Genomic DNA, 26,546 nt, shown 5'->3' with positions numbered 1-26,546 from the left:
AGTCAGTTACCCCGGAAACAGTGCAGTCAGTTACCCTGGAAACAGGGCAGTCAGTTACCCCGGAAACAGTGCAGTCAGTTACCCTGGAAACAGGGTGATCAGTTACCCTGAAAACTGGGCAGTCAGTTACCCTGGAAACAGGGCAGTCAGTTATCCCGGAAACAGGTTTATCAGTTACCCTGGAAACAGAGCAGTCAGTTATCCCGGAAACAGGGCAGTCAGTTATCCCGGAAAGAGGGTGATCAGTTACCCTGGAAACAGGGCAGTCAGTTCCCCTGGAAACAGGGCAGTCAGTTATCCCGGAAACAGGGCAGTCAGTTATCCCGGAAACAGGGTGATCAGTTCCCCTGGAAACAGGGCAGTCAGTTACCCCGGAAACAGGGCAGTCAGTTCCCCTGGAAAAAGGGCAGTCAGTTATCCCGGAAGCAGTGTGATCAGTTACCCTGGAAACTGGGCAGTCAGTTACCCTGGAAACAGGGCAGTCAGTTACTCCGGAAACAGGGCAGTCAGTTACCCTGGAAACAGGGGAGTCAGTTATCCTGGAAACAGGGTGATCAGTTACCCCGGAAACAGTGCAGTCAGTTACCCTGGAAACAGGGTGATCAGTTACCCTGAAAACTGGGCAGTCAGTTACCCTGGAAACAGGGCAGTCAGTTATCCCGGAAACAGGTTTATCAGTTACCCTGGAAACAGAGCAGTCAGTTATCCCGGAAACAGGGCAGTCAGTTACCCTGGAAACAGGGCAGTCAGTTACTCCGGAAACAGGGCAGTCAGTTACCCTGGAAACAGGGGAGTCAGTTATCCTGGAAACAGGGTGATCAGTTATCCTGGAAACAGGGCGGTCAGTTACCCCGGAAACAGGGCAGTCAGTTACCCCTGAAAAAGGGTGATCAGTTATCCTGGAAACAGGGCAGTCAGTTAGCCTGGAAGCAGGGCAGTCATTTACCATGTAAACAGGGCAGTCAGTTATCCCGGAAGCAGGGCAGTCAGTTAGCCCGGAAACAGGGTGATCAGTTACCCTGGAAACAGGGCAGTCAGTTACCCCAGAAACAGGGCAGTCAGTTACCCTGGAAACAGGGCAGTCTGTTATCCCGGATGCAGGGCAGTCAGTTACCCTGGAAACTGGGCAGTCAGTTACTCTGGAAACAGGGCAGTCAGTTATCCCGGAAACAGGGTTATCAGATACCCTGGAAACAGGGCAGTCAGTTGCTTGGAAACAGGGCAGTCAGTTACCATGGAAACAGGGAAGTCAGTTACCCCGGAAACTGGGCACTCAGTCACCCTGGAAACAGGTTAGTCAGTTACCCGGAAACAGGGTGATCAGTTACCCCGGAAACAGGGCAGTCAGTTCCCCTGGAAACAGGGCAGTCAATTACCCTGGAAACAGGGCAGTCAGTTATCCCGGAAACAGGGCAGTTAGTTATCCCGGAAACAGGGTGATAAGTTACCCTGGAAATAGGGCGGTCAGTTACCCCGGAAACAGGGCAGTCAGTTATCCAGGAAACAGGGCAGAAAGTTATCCTGGAAATAGGGCGGTCCGTTACCCCGGAAATAGGGCGGTCAGTTGTCCTGGAAACAGGGCAGTCAGTTACCCCGGAAACAGGGAGATCAGTTACCCCAGAAACAGGGCGGTCAGTTAACCTGGCAACAGGGCGGACAGTTATCCAGTAAACAGGGCAGTCAGTTATCCTGGAAACAGGGCAGTTAGTTATCCTGGAAACAGGGCAGTCGGTTCTCCCGGAAACAGGGCAGTCAGTTATCCCGCAAACAGGGTGATCAGTTACCCTGGAAACAGGGCAGTCAGTTACCCTGGAAAATGGGTGGTCAGTTACCCTGGAAACTGGGCAGTCAGTTACCCTGGAAACAGGGTGATCAGTTACCCTGGAAACTGGGCAGTCAGTGACCCTGGAAACAGGGCAGTCAGTTCTCCCGGAAACAGGGCAGTCATTTATCCCGGATACAGGGCAGACAGTTATCGAGGAAATAGGGCGGTCCATTACCCCGGAAATAGGGCGGTCAGTTGTCCTGGAAACAAGGCGGTCAGTTACCCCGGAAACTGGGAGATCAGTTACCCCAGAAACAGGGCGGTCAGTTAACCTGGAAACAGGGCGGACAGTTATCCAGTAAACAGGGCAGTCAGTTATCCAGGAAACAGGGCAGTCAGTTCTCCTGGAAACAGGGCAGTCAGTTATCCCGCAAACAGGGTGATCAGTTACCCTGGAAACAGGGCAGTCAGTTATCCCGGAAACAGGGTGATCAGTTACCCTGGAAACAGGGCAGTCAGTTACCCTGGAAACAGGATGGTCAGTTACCCTGGAAACTGGGCAGTCAGTTACCCTGGAAACAGGGTGATCAGTTACCCTGGAAACTGGGCAGTCAGTTACCCTGGAAACAGGGCAGTCAGTTATCCCGGAAACAGGGCAGTCAGTTATCCCGGAAATAGGGTGATCAGTTACCCTGGAAACTGGGCAATCAGTTCCCCTGGAAACAGGGCAGTCAGTTACCCCGGAAACAGTGCAGTCAGTTACCCTGGAAACAGGGCAGTCAGTTACCCCGGAAACAGTGCAGTCAGTTACCCTGGAAACAGGGCAGTCAGTTACCCTGGAAACAGGGCAGTGAGTTATCCCGGAAACAGGTTTATCAGTTACCCTGGAAACAGGGCAGTCAGTTATCCCGGAAACAGGGTGATCAGTTACCCTGGAAACAGGGCAGTCAGTTAGCCTGGAAACAGGGCAGTCAGTTATCCCGGAAACAGGGCAGTCAGTTATCCCGGAAACAGGGTGATCAGTTACCCTGGAAACAGGGCAGTCAGTTACCCCGGAAACAGGGCAGTCAGTTACCCTGGAAAAAGGGCAGTCAGTTATCCCGGAAGCAGTGTGATCAGTTACCCTGGAAACAGGGCAGTCAGTTTCCCAGGAAACAGGGCAGTCAGTTACTCCGGAAACAGGGCAGTCAGTTACCCTGGAAACAGGTTAGTCAGTTACCCGGAAACAGGGTGATCAGTTACCCCGGAAACAGGGCAGTCAGTTCCCCTGGAAACAGGGCAGTCAATTACCCTGGAAACAGGGCAGTCAGTTATCCCGGAAACAGGGCAGTTAGTTATCCCGGAAACAGGGTGATAAGTTACCCTGGAAATAGGGCGGTCAGTTACCCCGGAAACAGGGCAGTCAGTTATCCAGGAAACAGGGCAGAAAGTTATCCTGGAAATAGGGCGGTCCGTTACCCCGGAAATAGGGCGGTCAGTTGTCCTGGAAACAGGGCAGTCAGTTACCCCGGAAACAGGGAGATCAGTTACCCCAGAAACAGGGCGGTCAGTTAACCTGGCAACAGGGCGGACAGTTATCCAGTAAACAGGGCAGTCAGTTATCCTGGAAACAGGGCAGTTAGTTATCCTGGAAACAGGGCAGTCGGTTCTCCCGGAAACAGGGCAGTCAGTTATCCCGCAAACAGGGTGATCAGTTACCCTGGAAACAGGGCAGTCAGTTACCCTGGAAAATGGGTGGTCAGTTACCCTGGAAACTGGGCAGTCAGTTACCCTGGAAACAGGGTGATCAGTTACCCTGGAAACTGGGCAGTCAGTGACCCTGGAAACAGGGCAGTCAGTTCTCCCGGAAACAGGGCAGTCATTTATCCCGGATACAGGGCAGACAGTTATCGAGGAAATAGGGCGGTCCATTACCCCGGAAATAGGGCGGTCAGTTGTCCTGGAAACAAGGCGGTCAGTTACCCCGGAAACTGGGAGATCAGTTACCCCAGAAACAGGGCGGTCAGTTAACCTGGAAACAGGGCGGACAGTTATCCAGTAAACAGGGCAGTCAGTTATCCAGGAAACAGGGCAGTCAGTTCTCCTGGAAACAGGGCAGTCAGTTATCCCGCAAACAGGGTGATCAGTTACCCTGGAAACAGGGCAGTCAGTTATCCCGGAAACAGGGTGATCAGTTACCCTGGAAACAGGGCAGTCAGTTACCCTGGAAACAGGATGGTCAGTTACCCTGGAAACTGGGCAGTCAGTTACCCTGGAAACAGGGTGATCAGTTACCCTGGAAACTGGGCAGTCAGTTACCCTGGAAACAGGGCAGTCAGTTATCCCGGAAACAGGGCAGTCAGTTATCCCGGAAATAGGGTGATCAGTTACCCTGGAAACTGGGCAATCAGTTCCCCTGGAAACAGGGCAGTCAGTTACCCCGGAAACAGTGCAGTCTGTTACCCTGGAAACAGGGCAGTCAGTTACCCCGGAAACAGTGCAGTCAGTTACCCTGGAAACAGGGCAGTCAGTTACCCTGGAAACAGGGCAGTGAGTTATCCCGGAAACAGGTTTATCAGTTACCCTGGAAACAGGGCAGTCAGTTATCCCGGAAACAGGGTGATCAGTTACCCTGGAAACAGGGCAGTCAGTTAGCCTGGAAACAGGGCAGTCAGTTATCCCGGAAACAGGGCAGTCAGTTATCCCGGAAACAGGGTGATCAGTTACCCTGGAAACAGGGCAGTCAGTTACCCCGGAAACAGGGCAGTCAGTTACCCTGGAAAAAGGGCAGTCAGTTATCCCGGAAGCAGTGTGATCAGTTACCCTGGAAACTGGGCAGTCAGTTTCCCAGGAAACAGGGCAGTCAGTTACTCCGGAAACAGGGCAGTCAGTTACCCTGGAAACAGGGCAGTCAGTTATCCCGGAAAAAGGGTGATCAGTTACCCTGGAAACTGGGCAGTCAGTTACCCTGGAAACAGGGCAGTCAGTTACCCCGGAAACTGGGCAGTCAGTTACCCTGGAAACAGGGCAGTCAGTTATCCCGGAAACAGGGCAGTCAGTTACCCCGGAAACTGGGCAGTCAGTTACCCTGGAAACAGGGCGGTCAGTTACCCTGGAAACAGGGCAGTCAGTTTCCCCGGAAACAGTGCAGTCTGTTACCCTGGAAACAGGGCCGTCAGTCATCCCGGAAACAGGGCAGTCAGTTACCCTGGAAACATGGTATACAGTTACTCTGGAAACAGGGCAGTCAGTTACCCCGAAACAGGGCAGTCAGTTACCCTGGAAACTGGGCAGTCAGTTACCCTGGAAACAGGGCAGTCAGTTATCCCGGAAACAGGGTTATCAGTTACCCTGGAAACAGGGCAGTCAGTTATCCCGGAAACAGAGCAGTCAGTTATCCCGGAAAAAGGGTGATCAGTTACCCTGGAAACTGGGCAATCAGTTACCCTGGAAACAGGGCATTCAGTTACCCTGGAAACAGGGCAGTCACTTACCCTGGAAACAGGGAAGTCAGTTACCCCGGAAACTGGGCAGTCAGTCACCCTGGAAACAGGTTAGTCAGTTACCCCGGAAACAGGGTGATCAGTTACCCCGGAAACACCGCAGTCAGTTCCCCTGGAAACAGGGCAGTCAGTTACCCTGGAAACAGGGCAGTCAGTTATCCTGGAAACAGGGCAGTTAGTTATCCCGGAAAGAGGGTGATAAGTTACCCTGGAAACTAGGCAGTCAGTTACCCTGGAAACAGGGCGGTCAGTTACCCCGGAAAAAGGGCAGTCAGTTATTTTGGAAACAGGGTGATCAGTTACACTGGAAAGTGGGCAGTCAGTTACCCTGGAAACAGGGCAGTCAGTTAACCAGGAAACAGGGCAGACAGTTATCCTGGAAATAGGGCGGTTCGTTAACCCGGAAACAGGGCGGTCAGTTGTCCTGGAAACAGGCCGGTCAGTTACACCGGAAACAGGGAGACCAGTTACCCCAGAAACAGGGCGGTCAGTTAACCTGGAAACAGGGCGGTCAGTTATCCAGTAAACAGGGCAGTCAGTTATCCTGGAAACAGGGCAGCCAGTTATCCTGGAAACAGGGCAGTCAGTTCTCCCGGAAACAGGGCAGTCAGTTATCCCGGAAACAGGGTGATCAGTTACCCTGGAAACAGGGCAGTCAGTTATCCCGGAAGCAGGGTGATCAGTTACCCTGGAAACAGGGCAGTCAGATAGCCTGGAAACAGGGCAGTCAGTTATCCCGGAAACAGGGCAGTCAGTTATCCCGGAAACAGGGTGATCAGTTACCCTGGAAACAGGGCAGTCAGTTACCCCGGAAACAGGGCAGTCAGTTACCCTGGAAAAAGGGCAGTCAGTTATCCCGGAAGCAGTGTGATCAGTTACCCTGGAAACTGGGCAGTCAGTTACCCTGGAAACAGGGCATTCAGTTACCCTGGAAACAGGGCAGTCAGTTATCCCGGAAAAAGGGTGATCAGTTACCCTGGAAACTGGGCAGTCAGTTACCCTGGAAACAGGGCAGTCAGTTACCCCGGAAGCAGGGCAGTCATTTACCCAGGAAACAGGGCAGTCAGTTACCCCGGAAACTGGGCAGTCAGTTACCCTGGAAACAGGGCAGTCAGTCACCCTGGAAACTGGTTAGTCAGTTACCCCGGAAACAGGGTGATCAGTTACGCGGAAACAGGGCAGGCAGTTCCCCTGGAAAGAGGGCAGTCAGTTACCCTGGAAACAGGTCACTCAGTTAACCTGGAAACAGGGCAGTCAGTTATCCTTGAAACAGGGCGGTCCGTTACCCCGGAAATATGTAGGTCAGTTATCCTGGAAATAGGGCGGTCAGTTACCCCGGAAACAGGGAGATCAGTTACCCCGGAAACAGGGCAGTCAGTTACCCTGGAAACAGGGGAGTCAGTTACCCTGGAAACAGGGTGGTCAGTGACCCGGGAAACAGGGTGGTCAGTTACACCGGAAACAAGGTGATCAGTTATCCTGGAAACAGGGCGGTCAGTTACCCCGGAAACAGGGTGATCAGTTATCCTGGAAACAGGGCAGTCAGGTATCCTCGAAACAGTGCGGTCAGTTACCCCGGAAACAGGGAGATCAGTTACCCCGGAAACAGGGCAGTCAGTTACCCTGGAAACAGGGGAGTCAGTTATCCTGGAAACAGGGTGGTCAGTGACCCGGGAAACAGCGTGGTCAGTTACACCGGAACTAGTGTGATCAGTTATCCTGGAAACAGGGCGGTCAGTTACCCCGGAAACAGGGCAGTCAGTTACCCCGGAAACAGGGTGATCAGTTATCCTGGAAACAGGGCAGTCAGTTAGCCTGGAAACAGGGCAGTCAGTTACCCCGGAAACTGGGCAGTCAGTTACCCTGGAAACAGGGCAGTCAGTTATCCCGGAAACAGGGCAGTCAGTTATCCCGGAAACAGGGTGATCAGTTACCCTGGAAACAGGGCAGTCAGTTTCCCCGGAAACAGGGCAGTCAGTTATCCCGGAAAAAGTGCAGTCATTTACCCCGTAAACAGTTCAGTCAGTTAACCTGGAAACAGGGCGGTCAGTTACCCTGGAAATAGGTTAATCAGTTACCCTGGAAACAGGGTGATCAGTTACCCCGGAAACAGGGCAGTCAGTTACCCTGGAAACAGGGCATTCTGTTATCCCGGAAACAGGGCAGTCAGTTATCCCGGAGAAAGGGCAGTCAGTCACCCTGGAAAAAGGGCAGTCAGTTACCCTGGAAACAGGGCATTCAGTTAGCCTGGAAACAGGGCAGTCAGTTATCCCGGAAACAGGGCAGTCAGTTATCCCGGAAACAGGGTGATCAGTTACCCTGGAAACAGGGCAGTCAGTTACCCCGGAAACAGGGCAGTCAGTCACCCTGGAAAAAGGGCAGTCAGTTACCCTGGAAACTGGGCAGTCAGTTTCCCTGGAAACAGGGCAGTCAGTTATCCCGGAAACAGGGCAGTCAGTTATCCCGGAAATAGGGTGATCAGTTACCCTGGAAACTGGGCAATAAGTTCCCCTGGAAACTGGGCAGTCAGTTATCCCGGAAACAGTGCAGTCAGTTACCCTGGAAACAGGGCAGTCAGTTACCCCGGAAACAGTGCAGTCAGTTACCCTGGAAACAGGGTGATCAGTTACCCTGGAAACTGGGCAGTCAGTTACCCTGGAAACAGGGCAGTCAGTTATCCCGGAAACAGGTTTATCAGTTACCCTGGAAACAGGGCAGTCAGTTATCCCGGAAACAGGGCAGTAAGTTATCCCGGAAAGAGGGTGATCAGTTACCCTGGAAACAGGGCAGTCAGTTAGCCTGGAAACAGGGCAGTCAGTTATCCCGGAAACAGGGCAGTCAGTTATCCCGGAAACAGGGTGATCAGTTACCCTGGAAACAGGGCAGTCAGTTACCCCGGAAACAGGGCAGTCAGTTACCCTGGAAAAAGGGCAGTCAGTTATCCCGGAAGCAGTGTGATCAGTTACCCTGGAAACTGGGCAGTCAGTTACCCTGGAAACAGGGCAGTCAGTTATCCTGGAAACAGGGTGGTCAGTGACCCGGGAAACAGGGTGGTCAGTTACACCGGAACCAGGGTGATCAGTTATCCTGGAAACAGGGCGGTCAGTTACCCCGGAAACAGGGCAGTCAGTTACCCCGGAAAAAGGATGATCAGTTATCCTGGAAACAGGGCAGTCAGTTAGCCTGGAAACAGGGCAGTCAGTTACCCTGTAAACAGGGCAGTCAGTTATCCCGGAAACAGGGCAGTCAGTTAGCCCGGAAACAGGGTGATCAGTTACCCTGGAAACAGGGCAGTCAGTTACCCCGGAAACAGGGCAGTCAGTTACCCTGGAAACAGGGCTGTCTGTTATCCCGGATGCAGGGCAGTCAGTTACCCTGGAAACTGGGCAGTCAGTTACTCTGGAAACAGGGCAGTCAGTTATCCCGGAAACAGGGTTATCAGATACCCTGGAAACAGGGCAGTCAGTTATCCCGGAAACAGAGCAGTCAGTTGCTTGGAAACAAGGCAGTCAGTTACCCTGGAAACAGGGAAGTCTGTTACCCCGGAAACTGGGCACTCAGTCACCCTGGAAACAGGTTAGTCAGTTACCCGGAAACAGGGTGATCAGTTACCCCAGAAACAAGGCAGTCAGTTCCCCTGGAAACAGGGCAGTCAATTACCCTGGAAACAGGGCAGTCAGTTATCCCGGAAACAGGGCAGTTAGTTATCCCGGAAACAGGGTGATAAGTTACCCTGGAAACTGGGCAGTCAGTTACCCTGGAAACTAGGCAGTCAGTTACCCTGGAAACAGGGCGGTCAGTTACCCCGGAAAAAGGCAGTCAGTTATCCTGGAAACAGGGTGATCAGTAACACTGGAAAGTGGGCAGTCAGTTACCCTGGAAACAGAGCAGTCAGTTATCCAGGAAACAGGGCAGACAGTTATCCTGGAAATAGCGCGGTCCGTTAACCCGGAAATAAGGCGGTCAGTTGTACTGGAAACAGGGCAGTCAGTTACCCCGGAAACAGGGAGATCAGTTACCCCAGAAACAGGGCGGTCAGTTAACCTGGCAACAGGGCGGACAGTTATCCAGTAAACAGGGCAGTCAGTTATCCTGGAAACAGGGCAGTCAGTTCTCCCGGAAACAGGGCAGTCAGTTATCCCGCAAACAGGGTGATCAGTTACCCTGGAAACAGGGCAGTCAGTTACCCTGGAAAATGGGTGGTCAGTTACCCTGGAAACTGGGCAGTCAGTTACCCTGGAAACAGGGTGATCAGTTACCCTGGAAACTGGGCAGTCAGTGACCCTGGAAACAGGGCAGTCAGTTCTCCCGGAAACAGGGCAGTCATTTATCCCGGATACAGGGCAGACAGTTATTCTGGAAATAGGGCGGTCCATTACCCCGGAAATAGGGTGGTCAGTTGTCCTGGAAACAAGGCGGTCAGTTACCCCGGAAACAGGGAGATCAGTTACCCCAGAAACAGGGCGGTCAGTTAACCTGGAAACAGGGCGGACAGTTATCCAGTAAACAGGGCAGTCAGTTATCCTGGAAACAGGGCAGTCAGTTCTCCTGGAAACAGGGCAGTCAGTTATCCCGCAAACAGGGTGATCAGTTACCCTGGAAACAGGGCAGTCAGTTATCCCGGAAACAGGGTGATCAGTTACCCTGGAAACAGGGCAGTCAGTTACCCTGGAAACAGGGTGGTCAGTTACCCTGGAAACTGGGCAGTCAGTTACCCTGGAAACAGGGTGATCAGTTACCCTGGAAACTGGGCAGTCAGTTACCCTGGAAACAGGGCAGTCAGTTACCCTGGAAACTGGGCAGTCAGTTTCCCTGGAAACAGGGCAGTCAGTTATCCCGGAAACAGGGCAGTCAGTTATCCCGGAAATAGGGTGATCAGTTACCCTGGAAAATGGGCAATCAGTTACCCTGGAAACAGGGCAGTCAGTTACCCCGGAAACAGTGCAGTCAGTTACCCTGGAAACAGGGCAGTCAGTTACCCCGGAAACAGTGCAGTCAGTTACCCTGGAAACAGGGTGATCAGTTACCCTGGAAACTGGGCAGTCAGTTACCCTGGAAACAGGGCAGTCAGTTATCCCGGAAACAGGTTTATCAGTTACCCTGGAAACAGGGCAGTCAGTTATCCCGGAAACAGGGCAGTCAGTTATCCCGGAAAGAGGGTGATCAGTTACCCTGGAAACAGGGCAGTCAGTTAGCCTGGAAACAGGGCAGTCAGTTATCCCGGAAACAGGGCAGTCAGTTATCCCGGAAACAGGGTGATCAGTTACCCTGGAAACAGGGCAGTCAGATACCCCGGAAACAGGGCAGTCAGTTACCCTGGAAAAAGGGCAGTCAGTTATCCCGGAAGCAGTGTGATCAGTTACCCTGGAAACTGGGCAGTCAGTTACCCAGGAAACAGGGCAGTCAGTTACTGCGGAAACAGGGCAGTCAGTTACCCTGGAAACTGGGCAGTCAGTTACCCTGGAAACAGGGCAGTCAGTTATCCCGGAAAAAGGGTGATCAGTTACCCTGGAAACTGGGCAGTCAGTTACCCTGGAAACAGGGCAGTCAGTTACCCCGGAAGCAGGGCAGTCATTTACCCAGGAAACAGGGCAGTCAGTTACCCAAGAAACTGGGCAGTCAGTTACCCTGGAAACAGGGCAGTCAGTCACCCTGGAAACTGGTTAGTCAGTTACCCCGGAAACAGGGTGATCAGTTACCCCGGAAACAGGGCAGGCAGTTCCCCTGGAAAGAGGGCAGTCAGTTACCCTGGAAACAGGGCAGTCAGTTAACCTGGAAACAGGGCAGTCAGTTATCCTTGAAACAGGGCGGTCCGTTACCCCGGAAATAGGTAGGTCAGTTATCCTGGAAATAGGGTGATCAGTTATCCTGGAAACAGGGCAGTCAGTTAGCCTGGAAACAGGGCAGTCAGTTACCCCGGAAACTGGGCAGTCAGTTACCCTGGAAACAGGGCAGTCAGTTATCCCGGAAACAGGGCAGTCAGTTATCCCGGAAACAGGGTGATCAGTTACCCTGGAAACAGGGCAGTCAGTTTCCCCGGAAACAGTGCAGTCTGTTATCCTGGAAACAGGGCCGTCAGTTATCCCGGAAACAGGGCAGTCAGTTACCCTGGAAACATGGTATACAGTTACTCTGGAAACAGGGCAGTCAGTTACCCCGAAACAGGGCAGTCAGTTACCCTGGAAACTGGGCAGTCAGTTACCCTGGAAACAGGGCAGTCAGTTATCCCGGAAACAGGGTTATCAGTTACCCTGGAAACAGGGCAGTCAGTTATCCCGGAAACAGAGCAGTCAGTTATCCCGGAAAAAGGGTGATCAGTTACCCTGGAAACTGGGCAATCAGTTACCCTGGAAACAGGGCATTCAGTTACCCCGGAAACAGGGCAGTCACTTACCCTGGAAACAGGGAAGTCAGTTACCCCGGAAACTGGGCAGTCAGTCACCCTGGAAACAGGTTAGTCAGTTACCCCGGAAACAGGGTGATCAGTTACCCCGGAAACACCGCAGTCAGTTCCCCTGGAAACAGGGCAGTCAGTTACCCTGGAAACAGGGCAGTCAGTTATCCTGGAAACAGGGCAGTTAGTTATCCCGGAAAGAGGGTGATAAGTTACCCTGGAAACTAGGCAGTCAGTTACCCTGGAAACAGGGCGGTCAGTTACCCCGGAAAAAGGGCAGTCAGTTATCCTGGAAACAGGGTGATCAGTTACACTGGAAAGTGGGCAGTCAGTTACCCTGGAAACAGGGCAGTCAGTTAACCAGGAAACAGGGCAGACAGTTATCCTGGAAATAGGGCGGTTCGTTACCCCGGAAATAGGGCGGTCAGTTGTCCTGGAAACAGGCCGGTCAGTTACCCCGGAAACAGGGAGACCAGTTACCCCAGAAACAGGGCGGTCAGTTAACCTGGAAACAGGGCGGTCAGTTATCCAGTAAACAGGGCAGTCAGTTATCCTGGAAACAGGGAAGCCAGTTATCCTGGAAACAGGGCAGTCAGTTCTCCCGGAAACAGGGCAGTCAGTTATCCCGGAAACAGGGTGATCAGTTACCCTGGAAACAGGGCAGTCAGTTATCCCGGAAACAGGGTGATCAGTTACCCTGGAAACAGGGCAGTCAGTTAGCCTGGAAACAGGGCAGTCAGTTATCCCGGAAACAGGGCAGTCAGTTATCCCGGAAACAGGGTGATCAGTTACCCTGGAAACAGGGCAGTCAGTTACCCCGGAAACAGGGCAGTCAGTTACCCTGGAAAAAGGGCAGTCAGTTATCCCGGAAGCAGTGTGATCAGTTACCCTGGAAACTGGGCAGTCAGTTACCCTGGAAACAGGGCATTCAGTTACTCTGGAAACAGGGCAGTCAGTTACCCTGGAAACTGGGCAGTCAGTTACCCTGGAAACAGGGGAGTCAGTTATCCCGGAAACAGGGTGATCAGTTACCCTGGAAAGAGGGCCGTCAGTTATCCCGGAAACAGGGTAGTCAGTTATCCCGGAAAAAGGGTGATCAGTTACCCTGGAAACTGGGCAGTCAGTTACCCAGGAAACAGGGCAGTCAGTTACCCCGGAAACTGGGCAGTCAGTTACCCTGGAAACAGGGCAGTCAGTCACCCTGGAAACTGGTTAGTCAGTTATCCCGGAAACAGGGTGATCAGTTACCCCAGAAACAGGGCAGGCAGTTCCCCTGGAAAGAGGGCAGTCAGTTACCCTGGAAACAGGGCAGTCAGTTAACCTGGAAACAGGGCAGTCAGTTATCCTTGAAACAGGGCGGTCCGTTACCCCGGAAATAGGTAGGTCAGTTATCCTGGAAATAGGGCGGTCAGTTACCCCGGAAACAGGGAGATCAGTTACCCCGGAAACAGGGCAGTCAGTTACCCTGGAAACAGGGGAGTCAGTTACCCTGGAAACAGGGTGGTCAGTGACCCGGGAAACAGGGTGGTCAGTTACACCGGAAACAAGGTGATCAGTTATCCTGGAAACAGGGCGGTCAGTTCCCCCGGAAACAGGGTGATCAGTTATCCTGGAAACAGGGCAGTCATGTAGCCTGGAAACAGGGCAGTCAGTTACCCCGGAATAGGGCAGTAAGTTACACTGGAAACAGGGCAGTCAGTTATCCCGGAAACAGGGCAGTCAGTTAACCTGGAAACAGGGCGGTCAGTTATCCAGTAAACAGGGCAGTCAGTTATCCTTGAAACAGGGCGGTCCGTTACCCCGGAAATAGGTAGGTCAGTTATCCTGGAAATAGGGCGGTCAGTTACCCCGGAAACAGGGAGATCAGTTACCCCGGAAACAGGGCAGTCAGTTACCCTGGAAACAGGGTGGTCAGTGACCCGGGAAACAGGGTGGTCAGTTACACCGGAAACAAGGTGATCAGTTATCCTGGAAACAGGGCGGTCAGTTCCCCCGGAAACAGGGTGATCAGTTATCCTGGAAACAGGGCAGTCATGTAGCCTGGAAACAGGGCAGTCAGTTACCCCGGAATAGGGCAGTAAGTTACACTGGAAACAGGGCAGTCAGTTATCCCGGAAACAGGGCAGTCAGTTAACCTGGAAAAAGGGCGGTCAGTTATCCAGTAAACAGGGCAGTCAGTTATCCTGGAAACAGGGCAGCCAGTTATCCGAGAAACAGGGCAGTCAGTTCTCCCGGAAACAGGGCAGTCAGTTATCCCGGAAACAGGGTGATCAGTTACCCTGGAAACAGGGCAGTCAGTTATCCCGGAAACAGGGTGATCAGTTACCCTGGAAACAGGGCAGTCAGTTAGCCTGGAAACAGGGCAGTCAGTTATCCCGGAAACAGGGCAGTCATTTATCCCGGAAACAGGGCATTCAGTTACTCTGGAAACAGGGCAGTCAGTTACCCTGGAAACTGGGCAGTCAGTTACCCTGGAAACAGGGGAGTCAGTTATCCCGGAAACAGGGTGATCAGTTACCCTGGAAAGAGGGCCGTCAGTTATCCCGGCAACAGGGTAGTCAGTTATCCCGGAAAAAGGGTGATCAGTTACCCTGGAAACTGGGCAGTCAGTTACCCAGGAAACAGGGCAGTCAGTTACCCCGGAAACTGGGCAGACAGTTACCCTGGAAACAGGGCAGTCAGTCACCCTGGAAACTGGTTAGTCAGTTACCCCGGAAACAGGGTGATCAGTTACCCCGGAAACAGGGCAGGCAGTTTCCCTGGAAACAAGTCAGTCAGTTAACCTGGAAACAGGGCAGTCAGTTATCCTTGAAACAGGGCGGTCCGCTACCCCGGAAATAGGTAGGTCAGTTATCCTGGAAATAGGGCGGTCAGTTACCCCGGAAACAGGGAGATCAGTTACCCCGGAAACAGGGCAGTCAGTTACCCTGGAAACAGGGGAGTCAGTTACCCTGGAAACAGGGTGGTCAGTGACCCGGGAAACAGGGTGGTCAGTTACACCGGAAACAAGGTGATCAGTTATCCTGGAAACAGGGCGGTCAGTTCCCCCGGAAACAGGGTGATCAGTTATCCTGGAAACAGGGCAGTCATGTAGCCTGGAAACAGGGCAGTCAGTTACCCCGGAATAGGGCAGTAAGTTAAACTGGAAACAGGGCAGTCAGTTATCCCGGAAACAGGGCAGTCAGTTATCCCGGAAACAGGGCAGTCAGTTACCCTGGAAACTGGGCAGTCAGTTACTCTGGAAACAGGGCAGTCAGTCATCCCGGAAACAGGGTTATCAGTTACCCTGGAAACAGGGCAGTCAGTTACCCCGGAAACAGGGCAGTCAGTTACCCTGGAAACTGGGCAGTCAGTTACCCTGGAAACAGGGCAGTCAGTTATCCCGGAAATAGGGTGATCAGTTACCCTGGAAACTGGGCAATCAGTTCCCCTGGAAACAGGGCAGTCAGTTAACCCGGAAACAGTGCAGTCAGTTATCCTGGAAACAGGGCAGTCAGTTATCCCGGAAACAGGGCAGTCATTTACCCTGGAAAAAGGGTATTCAGTTACTCTGGAAACTGGGCAGTCAGTTACCCTGGAAACAGGGCAGTCAGTTACGACCGAAACAGGGCAGTCAGTTACCCTGGAAACTGGGCAGTCAGTGACCTTGGAAACAGGGTGGTCAGTTACCCCGGAAACAGGGTGATCAGATATCCTGGAAACAGGGCGGTCAGTTACCCCGGAAACAGGGCAGTCAGTTACCCCGGAAACAGGGTGATCAGTTATCCTGAAAACAGGGCAGTCAGTTAGCCTGGAAACAGGGCAGTCAGTTATCCCGGAAACAGGGCAGTCAGTTATCCCGGAAACAGGGTGATCAGTTACCCTGGAAACAGGGCAGTCAGTTACCCCGGAAACAGGGCAGTCAGTCACCCTGGAAAAAGGGCAGTCAGTTATCCCGGAAGCAGGGTGATCATTTATCCAGTAAACAGGGCAGTCAGTTATCCTGGAAACAGGGCAGTCAGTTACCCCGGAAACAGGGTGATCAGTTATCCTGGAAACAGGGCGGTCAGTTACCCCGGAAACAGGGCAGTCAGTTACCCCGGAAACAGTGTGATCAGTTATCCAGGAAACAGGGCAGTCAGTTAGCCTGGAAAAAGGGCAGTCAGTTATCCCGGAAACAGGGCAGTCATTTACCCAGGAAACAGGTTGATCAGTTACCCTGGAAACAGGGCAGTCAGTTTCCCCGGAAACAGTGCAGTCTGTTACCCTGGAAACAGGGCAGTCAGTTACCCCGGAAACAGGGCAGTCAGTTACCCTGGAAACAGGGTGATCAGTTGCCCTGGAAACTGGGCAGTCAGTTACCCTGGAAACAGGGCAGTCAGTTATCCCGGAAACAGGTTTATCAGTTACCCTGGAAACAGGGCAGTCAGTTATCCCGGAAACAGGGCAGTCAGTTATCCCGGAAAGAGGGTGATCAGTTACCCTGGAAACAGGGCAGTCAGTTAGCCTGGAAACAGGGCAGTCAGTTATCCCGGAAACAGGGCAGTCAGTTATCCCGGAAACAGGGTGATCAGTTACCCTGGAAACAGGGCAGTCAGTTACCCCGGAAACAGGGCAGTCAGTTACCCTGGAAAAAGGGCAGTCAGTTATCCCGGAAGCAGTGTGATCAGTTACCCTGGAAACTGGGCAGTCAGTTACCCTGGAAACAGGGCAGTCAGTTACTCCGGAAACAGGGCAGTCAGTTACCCTGGAAACAGGGGAGTCAGTTATCCTGGAAACAGGGTGGTCAGTCACCCGGGAAACAGGGTGGTCAGTTACACCGGAACCAGGGTGATCAGTTATCCTGGAAACAGGGCGGTCAGTTACCCCGGAAACAGCGCAGTCAGTTACCCCGGAAAAAGGGTGATCAGTTATCCTGGAAACAGGGCAGTCAGTTAGCCTGGAAACAGGGCAGTCAGTTACCCCGGAAAAAGGGTGATCAGTTATCCTGGAAACAGGGCAGTCAGTTATCCCGGAAAAAGGGTGATCAGTTATCCTGGAAACAGGGCAGTCAGTTAGCCCGGAAACAGGGTGATCAGTTACCCTGGAAACAGGGCAGTCAGTTACCCCGGAAACAGGGCAGTCAGTTACCCTGGAAACAGGGCAGTCTGTTATCCCGGATGCAGGGCAGTCAGTTACCCTGGAAACTGGGCAGTCAGTTACCCTGGAAACAGGGCAGTCAGTTATCCCGGAAACAGGGTTATCAGATACCCTGGAAACAGGGCAGTCAGTTATCCCGGATACAGAGCAGTCAGTTGCTTGGAAACAGGGCAGTCAGTTAACCTGGAAACAGGGAAGTCAGTTACCCCGGAAACTGGGCACTCAGTCACCCTGGAAACAGGTTCGTCAGTTACCCGGAAACAGGGTGATCAGTTACCCCGGAAACAAGGCAGTCAGTTCCCCTGGAAACAGGGCAGTCAATTACCCTGGAAGCAGGGCAGTCAGTTATCCCTGAAACAGGGCAGTTAGTTATCCCGGAAACAGGGTGATAAGTTACCCTGGAAAATGGGCAGTCAGTTACCCTGGAAACAGGGCGGTCCGTTACCCCGGAAATAGGGCGGTCAGTTGTCCTGGAAACAGGGCAGTCAGTTATCCAGGAAACAGGGCAGACAGTTATCCTGGAAATAGGGCGGTCCGTTACCCCGGAAATAGGGCGGTCAGTTGTCCTGGAAACAGGGCAGTCAGTTACCCCGGAAACAGGGAGATCAGTTACCCCAGAAACAGGGCGGTCAGTTAACCTGGCAACAGGGCGGACAGTTATCCAGTAAACAGGGCAGTCAGTTCTCCCGGAAACAGGGCAGTCAGTTATCCCGCAAACAGGGTGATCAGTTACCCTGGAAACAGGGCAGTCAGTTACCCTGGAAAATGGGTGGTCAGTTACCCTGGAAACTGGGCAGTCAGTTACCCTGGAAACAGGGTGATCAGTTACCCTGGAAACTGGGCAGTCAGTGACCCTGGAAACAGGGCAGTCAGTTCTCCCGGAAACAGGGCAGTCATTTATCCCGGATACAGGGCAGACAGTTATCGAGGAAATAGGGCGGTCCATTACCCCGGAAATAGGGCGGTCAGTTGTCCTGGAAACAAGGCTGTCAGTTACCCCGGAAACAGGGAGATCAGTTACCCCAGAAACAGGGCGGTCAGTTAACCTGGAAACAGGGCGGACAGTTATCCAGTAAACAGGGCAGTCAGTTATCCTGGAAACAGGGCAGTCAGTTCTCCTGGAAACAGGGCAGTCAGTTATCCCGCAAACAGGGTGATCAGTTACCCTGGAAACAGGGCAGTCAGTTATCCCGGAAACAGGGTGATCAGTTACCCTGGAAACAGGGCAGTCAGTTACCCTGGAAACAGGGTGGTCAGTTACCCTGGAAACTGGGCAGTCAGTTACCCTGGAAACAGGGTGATCAGTTACCCTGGAAACTGGGCAGTCAGTTACCCTGGAAACAGGGCAGTCAGTTACCCTGGAAACTGGGCAGTCAGTTTCCCTGGAAACAGGGCAGTCAGTTATCCCGGAAACAGGGCAGTCAGTTATCCCGGAAATAGGGTGATCAGTTACCCTGGAAACTGGGCAATCAGTTCCCCTGGAAACAGGGCAGTCAGTTACCCCGGAAACAGTGCAGTCAGTTACCCTGGAAACAGGGCAGTCAGTTACCCCGGAAACAGTGCAGTCAGTTACCCTGGAAACAGGGTGATCAGTTACCCTGGAAACTGGGCAGTCAGTTACCCTGGAAACAGGGCAGTCAGTTATCCCGGAAACAGGTTTATCAGTTCCCCTGGAAACAGGGCAGTCAGTTATCCCGGAAACAGGGCAGTCAGTTATCCCGGAAAGAGGGTGATCAGTTACCCTGGAAACAGGGCAGTCAGTTAGCCTGGAAACAGGGCAGTCAGTTATCCCGGAAACAGGGCAGTCAGTTATCCCGGAAACAGGGTGATCAGTTACCCTGGAAACAGGGCAGTCAGTTACCCCGGAAACAGGGCAGTCAGTTACCCTGGAAAAAGGGCAGTCTGTTATCCCGGAAGCAGTGTGATCAGTTACCCTGGAAACCGGGCAGTCAGTTACCCTGGAAACAGGGCAGTCAGTTACTCCGGAAACAGGGCAGTCAGTTACCCTGGAAACTGGGCAGTCAGTTACCCTGGAAACAGGGCAGTCAGTTATCCCGGAAAAAGGGTGATCAGTTACCCTGGAAACTGGGCAGTCAGTTACCCTGGAAACAGGGCAGTCAGTTACCCCGGAAGCAGGGCAGTCATTTACCCAGGAAACAGGGCAGTCAGTTACCCCGGAAACTGGGCAGTCAGTTACCCTGGAAACAGGGCAGTCAGTCACCCTGGAAACTGGTTAGTCAGTTACCCCGGAAACAGGGTGATCAGTTACCCCGGAAACAGGGCAGGCAGTTCCCCTGGAAAGAGGGCAGTCAGTTACCCTGGAAACAGGGCAGTCAGTTAACCTGGAAACAGGGCAGTCAGTTATCCTTGAAACAGGGCGGTCCGTTACCCCGGAAATAGGTAGGTCAGTTATCCTGGAAATAGGGTGATCAGTTATCCTGGAAACAGGGCAGTCAGTTAGCCTGGAAACAGGGCAGTCAGTTACCCCGGAAACTGGGCAGTCAGTTACCCTGGAAACAGGGCAGTCAGTTATCCCGGAAACAGGGCAGTCAGTTATCCCGGAAACAGTGTGATCAGTTACCCTGGAAACAGGGCAGTCAGTTTCCCCGGAAACAGTGCAGTCTGTTACCCTGGAAACAGGGCCGTCAGTTATCCCGGAAACAGGGCAGTCAGTTACCCTGGAAACATGGTATACAGTTACTCTGGAAACAGGGCAGTCAGTTACCCCGAAACAGGGCAGTCAGTTACCCTGGAAACTGGGCAGTCAGTTACCCTGGAAACAGGGCAGTCAGTTATCCCGGAAACAGGGTTATCAGTTACCCTGGAAACAGGGCAGTCAGTTATCCCGGAAACAGAGCAGTCAGTTATCCCGGAAAAAGGGTGATCAGTTACCCTGGAAACTGGGCAATCAGTTACCCTGGAAACAGGGCATTCAGTTACCCCGGAAACAGGGCAGTCACTTACCCTGGAAACAGGGAAGTCAGTTACCCCGGAAACTGGGCAGTCAGTCACCCTGGAAACAGGTTAGTCAGTTACCCCGGAAACAGGGTGATCAGTTACCCCGGAAACACCGCAGTCAGTTCCCCTGGAAACAGGGCAGTCAGTTACCCTGGAAACAGGGCAGTCAGTTATCCTGGAAACAGGGCAGTTAGTTATCCTGGAAACAGGGTGATCAGTTACACTGGAAACTAGGCAGTCAGTTACCCTGGAAACAGGGCGATCAGTTACCCCGGAAAAAGGGCAGTCAGTTATCCTGGAAACAGGGTGATCAGTTACACTGGAAAGTGGGCAGTCAGTTACCCTGGAAACAGGGCAGTCAGTTAACCAGGAAACAGGGCAGACAGTTGTCCTGGAAACAGGCCGGTCAGTTACCCCGGAAACAGGGAGACCAGTTACCCCAGAAACAGGGCGGTCAGTTAACCTGGAAACAGGGCGGTCAGTTATCCAGTAAACAGGGCAGTCAGTTCTCCCGGAAACAGGGCAGTCAGTTATCCCGGAAACAGGGTGATCAGTTACCCTGGAAACAGGGCAGTCAGTTATCCCGGAAACAGGGTGATCAGTTACCCTGGAAACAGGGCAGTCAGTTAGCCTGGAAACAGGGCAGTCAGTTATCCCGGAAACAGGGCAGTCAGTTATCCCGGAAACAGGGTGATCAGTTACCCTGGAAACAGGGCAGTCAGTTACCCCGGAAACAGGGCAGTCAGTTACCCTGGAAAAAGGGCAGTCAGTTATCCCGGAAGCAGTGTGATCAGTTACCCTGGAAACTGGGCAGTCAGTTACCCTGGAAACAGGGCATTCAGTTACTCTGGAAACAGGGCAGTCAGTTACCCTGGAAACTGGGCAGTCAGTTACCCTGGAAACAGGGGAGTCAGTTATCCCGGAAACAGGGTGATCAGTTACCCTGGAAACAGGGCCGTCAGTTATCCCGGAAACAGGGTAGTCAGTTATCCCGGAAAAAGGGTGATCAGTTACCCTGGAAACTGGGCAGTCAGTTACCCAGGAAACAGGGCAGTCAGTTACCCCGGAAACTGGGCAGTCAGTTACCCTGGAAACAGGGCAGTCAGTCACCCTGGAAACTGGTTAGTCAGTTACCCCGGAAACAGGGTGATCAGTTACCCCGGAAACAGGGCAGGCAGTTCCCCTGGAAAGAGGGCAGTCAGTTACCCTGGAAACAGGGCAGTCAGTTAACCTGGAAACAGGGCAGTAAGTTATCCTTGAAACAGGGCGGTCCGTTACCCCGGAAACAGGGAGATCAGTTACCCCGGAAACAGGGCAGTCAGTTACCCTGGAAACAGGGGAGTCAGTTACCCTGGAAACAGGGTGGTCAGTGACCCGGGAAACAGGGTGGTCAGTTACACCGGAAACAAGGTGATCAGTTATCCTGGAAACAGGGCGGTCAGTTCCCCCGGAAACAGGGTGATCAGTTATCCTGGAAACAGGGCAGTCATGTAGCCTGGAAACAGGGCAGTCAGTTACCCCGGAATAGGGCAGTAAGTTACACTGGAAACAGGGCAGTCAGTTATCCCGGAAACAGGGCAGTCAGTTATCCCGGAAACAGGGTGATCAGTTACCCTGGAAACAGGGCAGTCAGTTATCCCGGAAACAGGGCAGTCAGTTACCCTGGAAACAGGGCAGTCAGTTATCCCGGAAACAGGGCAGTCAGTTACCCTGGAAACTGGGCAGTCAGTTACTCTGGAAACAGGGCAGTCAGTCATCCCGGAAACAGGGTTATCAGTTACCCTGGAAACAGGGCAGTCAGTTACCCCGGAAACAGGGCAGTCAGTTACCCTGGAAACTGGGCAGTCTGTTACCCTGGAAACAGGGCAGTCACTTATCCCGGAAACAGGGTTATCAGTTACCCTGGAAACAGGGCAGTCAGTTATCCCGGAAACAGGGCAGTCAGTTATCCCGGAAATAGGGTGATCAGTTACCCTGGAAACTGGGCAATCAGTTCCCCTGGAAACAGGGCAGTCAGTTAACCCGGAAACAGTGCAGTCAGTTATCCTGGAAACAGGGCAGTCAGTTATCCCGGAAACAGGGCAGTCATTTACCCTGGAAAAAGGGTATTCAGTTACTCTGGAAACTGGGTAGTCAGTTACCCTGGAAACAGGGCAGTCAGTTACGACCGAAACAGGGCAGTCAGTTACCCTGGAAACTGGGCAGTCAGTGACCTTGGAAACAGGGTGGTCAGTTACCCCGGAAACAGGGTGATCAGATATCCTGGAAACAGGGCGGTCAGTTACCCCGGAAACAGGGCAGTCAGTTACCCCGGAAACAGGGTGATCAGTTATCCTGAAAACAGGGCAGTCAGTTAGCCTGGAAACAGGGCAGTCAGTTATCCCGGAAACAGGGCAGTCAGTGATCCCGGAAACAGGGTGATCAGTTACCCTGGAAACAGGGCAGTCAGTTACCCCGGAAACAGGGCAGTCAGTCACCCTGGAAAAAGGGCAGTCAGTTATCCCGGAAGCAGGGTGATCAGTTATCCAGTAAACAGGGCAGTCAGTTATCCTGGAAACAGGGCAGTCAGTTAGCCTGGAAACAGGGCAGTCAGTTACCCCGGAAACAGGGCAGTCAGTTATCCCGGAAACAGGTTGATCAGTTATCCTGGAAACAGGGCGGTCAGTTACCCCGGAAACAGGGCAGTCAGTTATCCCGGAAACAGGTTGATCAGTTACCCTGGAAACAGGGCAGTCAGTTTCCCCGGAAACAGTGCAGTCTGTTACCCTGGAAACAGGGCTGTCAGTTATCCCGGAAACAGGGCAGTCAGTTACCCTGGAAACATGGTATACAGTTACTCTGGAAACAGGGCAGTCAGTTACCCCGAAACAGGGCAGTCAGTTACCCTGGAAACTGGGCAGTCAGTTACCCTGGAAACAGGGCAGTCACTTATCCCGGAAACAGGGTTATCAGTTACCCTGGAAACAGGGCAGTCAGTTATCCCGGAAACAGAGCAGTCAGTTATCCCGGAAAAAGGGTGATCAGTTCCCCTGGAAACAGGGCAATCAGTTACCCTGGAAACAGGGCATTCAGTTACCCCGGAAACAGGGCAGTCACTTACCCTGGAAACAGGGAAGTCAGTTACCCCGGAAACTGGGCAGTCAGTCACCCTGGAAACAGGTTAGTCAGTTACCCCGGAAACAGCCTGATCAGTTACCCCGGAAACACCGCAGTCAGTTCCCCTGGAAACAGGGCAGTCAGTTACCCTGGAAACAGGGCAGTCAGTTATCCTGGAAACAGGGCAGTTAGTTATCCCAGAAAGAGGGTGTTAAGTTACCCTGGAAACTAGGCAGTCAGTTACCCTGGAAACAGGGCGGTCAGTTACCCCGGAAAAAGGGCAGTCAGTTATCCTGGAAACAGGGTGATCAGTTACTCTGGAAAGTGGGCAGTCAGTTACCCTGGAAACAGGGCAGTCAGTTATCCAGGAAACAGGGCAGACAGTTATCCTGGAAATAGGGCGGTTCGTTACCCCGGAAATAGGGCGGTCAGTTGTCCTGGAAACAGGGCGGTCAGTTAACCTGGAAACAGGGCGGTCAGTTATCCAGTAAACAGGGCAGTCAGTTATCCTGGAAACAGGGCAGCCAGTTATCCTGGAAACAGGGCAGTCAGTTCTCCCGGAAATAGGGCAGTCAGTTATCCCGGAAACAGGGTGATCAGTTACCCTGGAAACAGGGCAGTCAGTTATCCCGGAAACAGGGTGATCAGTTACCCTGGAAACAGGGCAGTCAGTTCGCCTGGAAACAGAGCGGTCAGTTATCCCGGAAACAGGGCAGTCAGTTATCCCGGAAACAGGGTGATCAGTTACCCTGGAAACAGGGCAGTCAGTTACCCTGGAAACTGGGCAGTCAGTTACCCTGGAAACAGGGCAGTCAGTTACCCCGGAAGCAGGGCAGTCATTTACCCTGGAAACAGGGCAGTCAGTTACCCCGGAAACAGGGTGATCAGTTACCCTGGAAACAGGACAGTCAGTTCCCCTGGAAACAGGGCAGTCAGTTACCCTGGAAACAGGGTCGTCAGTTAACCTGGAAACAGGGCAGTCAGTTATCCTTGAAACAGGGCGGTCAGTTACCCCGGAAATAGGTAGGTCAGTTATCCTGGAAACAGGGCGGTCAGTTACCCCGGAAACAGGGAGATCAGTTACCCCGGAAACAGGGCAGTCAGTTACCCTGGAAACAGGGGAGTCAGTTATCCTGGAAACAGGGTGGTCAGATACACCGGAACCAGGGTGATCAGTTATCCTGGAAACAGGGCGGTCAGTTACCCCGGAAATAGGGCAGTCAGTTACCCCGGAAACAGGGTGATCAGTTATCCTGGAAACTGGGGATTCAGTTAGCCTGGAAACAGGGCAGTCAGTTACCCCGGAAACAGGGCAGTCAGTTACCCTGTAAACAGGGCAGTCAGTTATCCCGGAAACAGGACAGTCAGTTAGCCCGGAAACAGGGTGATCAGTTACCCTGGAAAAAGGGTATTCAGTTACTCTGGAAACTGGGCAGTCAGTTACCCTGGAAACAGGGCAGTCAGTTACCACCGAAACAGGGCAGTCAGTTCCCCTGGAAACTGGGCAGTCAGTTACCCTGGAAACAGGGCAGTCAGTTATCCCGGAAACAGGGTTATCAGATACCCTGGAAACAGGGCAGTCAGTTATCCCGGAAACAGAGCAGTCAGTTACTTGGAAACAGGGCAGTCAGTTACCCTGGAAACAGGGAAGTCAGTTACCCCGGAAACTGGGCAGTCAGTCACCCTGGAAACAGGGCAGTCAATTACCCTGGAAACAGGGCAGTCAGTTATCCTGGAAACAGGGCAGTTAGTTATCCCGGAAACAGGGCGGTCAGTTACCCCGGAAACAGGGCAGTCAGTTATCCTGGAAACAGGGTGATCAGTTACACTGGAAAGTGGGCAGTCAGTTACCCTGGAAACAGGGCAGTCAGTTATCCAGGAAACAGGGCAGACAGTTATCCTGGAAATAGGGCGCTCCGTTACCCCGGAAATAGGGCGGTCAGTTGTCCTGGAAACAGGGCGGTCAGTTACCCCGGAAACAGGGAGATCAGTTACCCCAGAAACAGGGCGGTCAGTTAACCTGGAAACAGGGCGGACAGTTATCCAGTAAACAGGGCAGTCAGTTATCCTGGAAACAGGGCAGTCAGTTATCCTGGAAACAGGGCAGTCACTTATCCCGGAAACAGGGTGATCAGTTACCCTGGAAACAGGGCAGTCAGTTACCCTGAAAACAGGGTGGTCAGTTACCCTGGAAACTGGGCAGACAGTTACCCTGGAAACAGGGTGATCAGTTACCCTGGAAACTGGGCACTCAGTTACCCTGGAAACAGGGCAGTCAGTTCTCCCGGAAACAGGGAGATCAGTTACCCTGAAACAGGGCTTTCAGTTATCCTGGAAACAGGGTGGTCTTTGACCCTGGAAACAGGGTGGTCAGTTACCCATGAAACAGGGTGATCAGATATCCTGGAAACAGGGCGGTCAGTTACCCCGGAAACAGGGCAGTCAGTTACCCCGGAAACAGGGTGATCAGTTATCCTGGAAACAGGGCAGTCAGTTAGCCTGGAAACAGGGCAGTCAGTTATCCCGGAAACAGGGCAGTCAGTTATCCCGGAAACCGGGTGATCAGTTACCCTGGAAACAGGGCAGTCAGTTACCCCGGAAACAGGGCAGTCAGTCACCGTGGAAAAAGGGCAGTCAGTTATCCCGGAAGCAGGGTGATCAGTTATCCAGTAAACAGGGCAGTCAGTTATCCTGGAAACAGGGCAGTCAGTTACCCTGGAAACTGGGCAGTCAGTTACCCTGGAAACAGGGCAGCCAGTTACCCTGGAAACAGGGCAATCGGTCACCCTGGAAACTGGTTAGTCAGTTACCCCGGAAACAGGGTGATCAGTTACCCTGGAAACAGGGCAGTCAGTTCCCCTGGAAACAGGGCAGTCAGTTACCCTGGAAACAGGGCAGTCAGTTAACCTGGAAACAGGGCAGTCAGTTATCCTTGAAACAGGGCGGTCAGTTACCCCGGAAATAGGTCGGTCAGTTATCCTGGAAACAGGGCGGTCAGTTTCCCCGGAAACAGGGAGATCAGTTACCCCGGAAACAGGGCAGTCAGTTACCCTGGAAACAGGGGAGTCAGTTATCCTGGAAACAGGGTGGTCAGTGACCCGGGAAACAGTGTGGTCAGTTACACCGGAACCAGGGTGAACAGTTATCCTGGAAACAGGGCGGTCAGTTACCCCGGAAACTGGGCAGTCAGTTGCCCTGGAAAAAGGGCAGTCAGTTACCCTGTAAACAGGGCAGTCAGTTATCCCGGAAACAGGGCAGTCAGTTAGCCCGGAAACAGGGTGATCAGTTACCCTGGAAACAGGGCGGTCAGTTACCCCGGAAACAGGGCAGTCAGTTAACCTGGAAACAGGGCAGTCAGTTATCCTTGAAAAAGGGCGGTCCGTTACCCCGGAAATAGGTAGGTCAGTTATCCTGGAAATAGGGCGGTCAGTTACCCCGGAAACAGGGAGATCAGTTACCCCGGAAACAGGGCAGTCAGTTACCCTGGAAACAGGGGAGTCAGTTACCCTGGAAACAGGCTGGTCAGTGACCCGGGAAACAGGGCGGTCAGTTACCCCGGAAACCGGGCATTCAGTTATCCTGGAAACAGGGTGATCAGTTACACTGGAAAGTGGGCAGTCAGTTACCCTGGAAACAGGGCAGTCAGTTATCCAGGAAACAGGGCAGACAGTTATCCTGGATATAGGGCGCTCCGTTACCCCGGAAATAGGGCGTTCAGTTGTCCTGGAAACAG

Source organism: Heterodontus francisci, chromosome 23, assembly GCF_036365525.1.
Source record: "Heterodontus francisci isolate sHetFra1 chromosome 23, sHetFra1.hap1, whole genome shotgun sequence".
NCBI classification, from domain to species: domain Eukaryota; kingdom Metazoa; phylum Chordata; class Chondrichthyes; order Heterodontiformes; family Heterodontidae; genus Heterodontus; species Heterodontus francisci.
Note: the sequence above shows the minus strand (reverse complement) of the source record.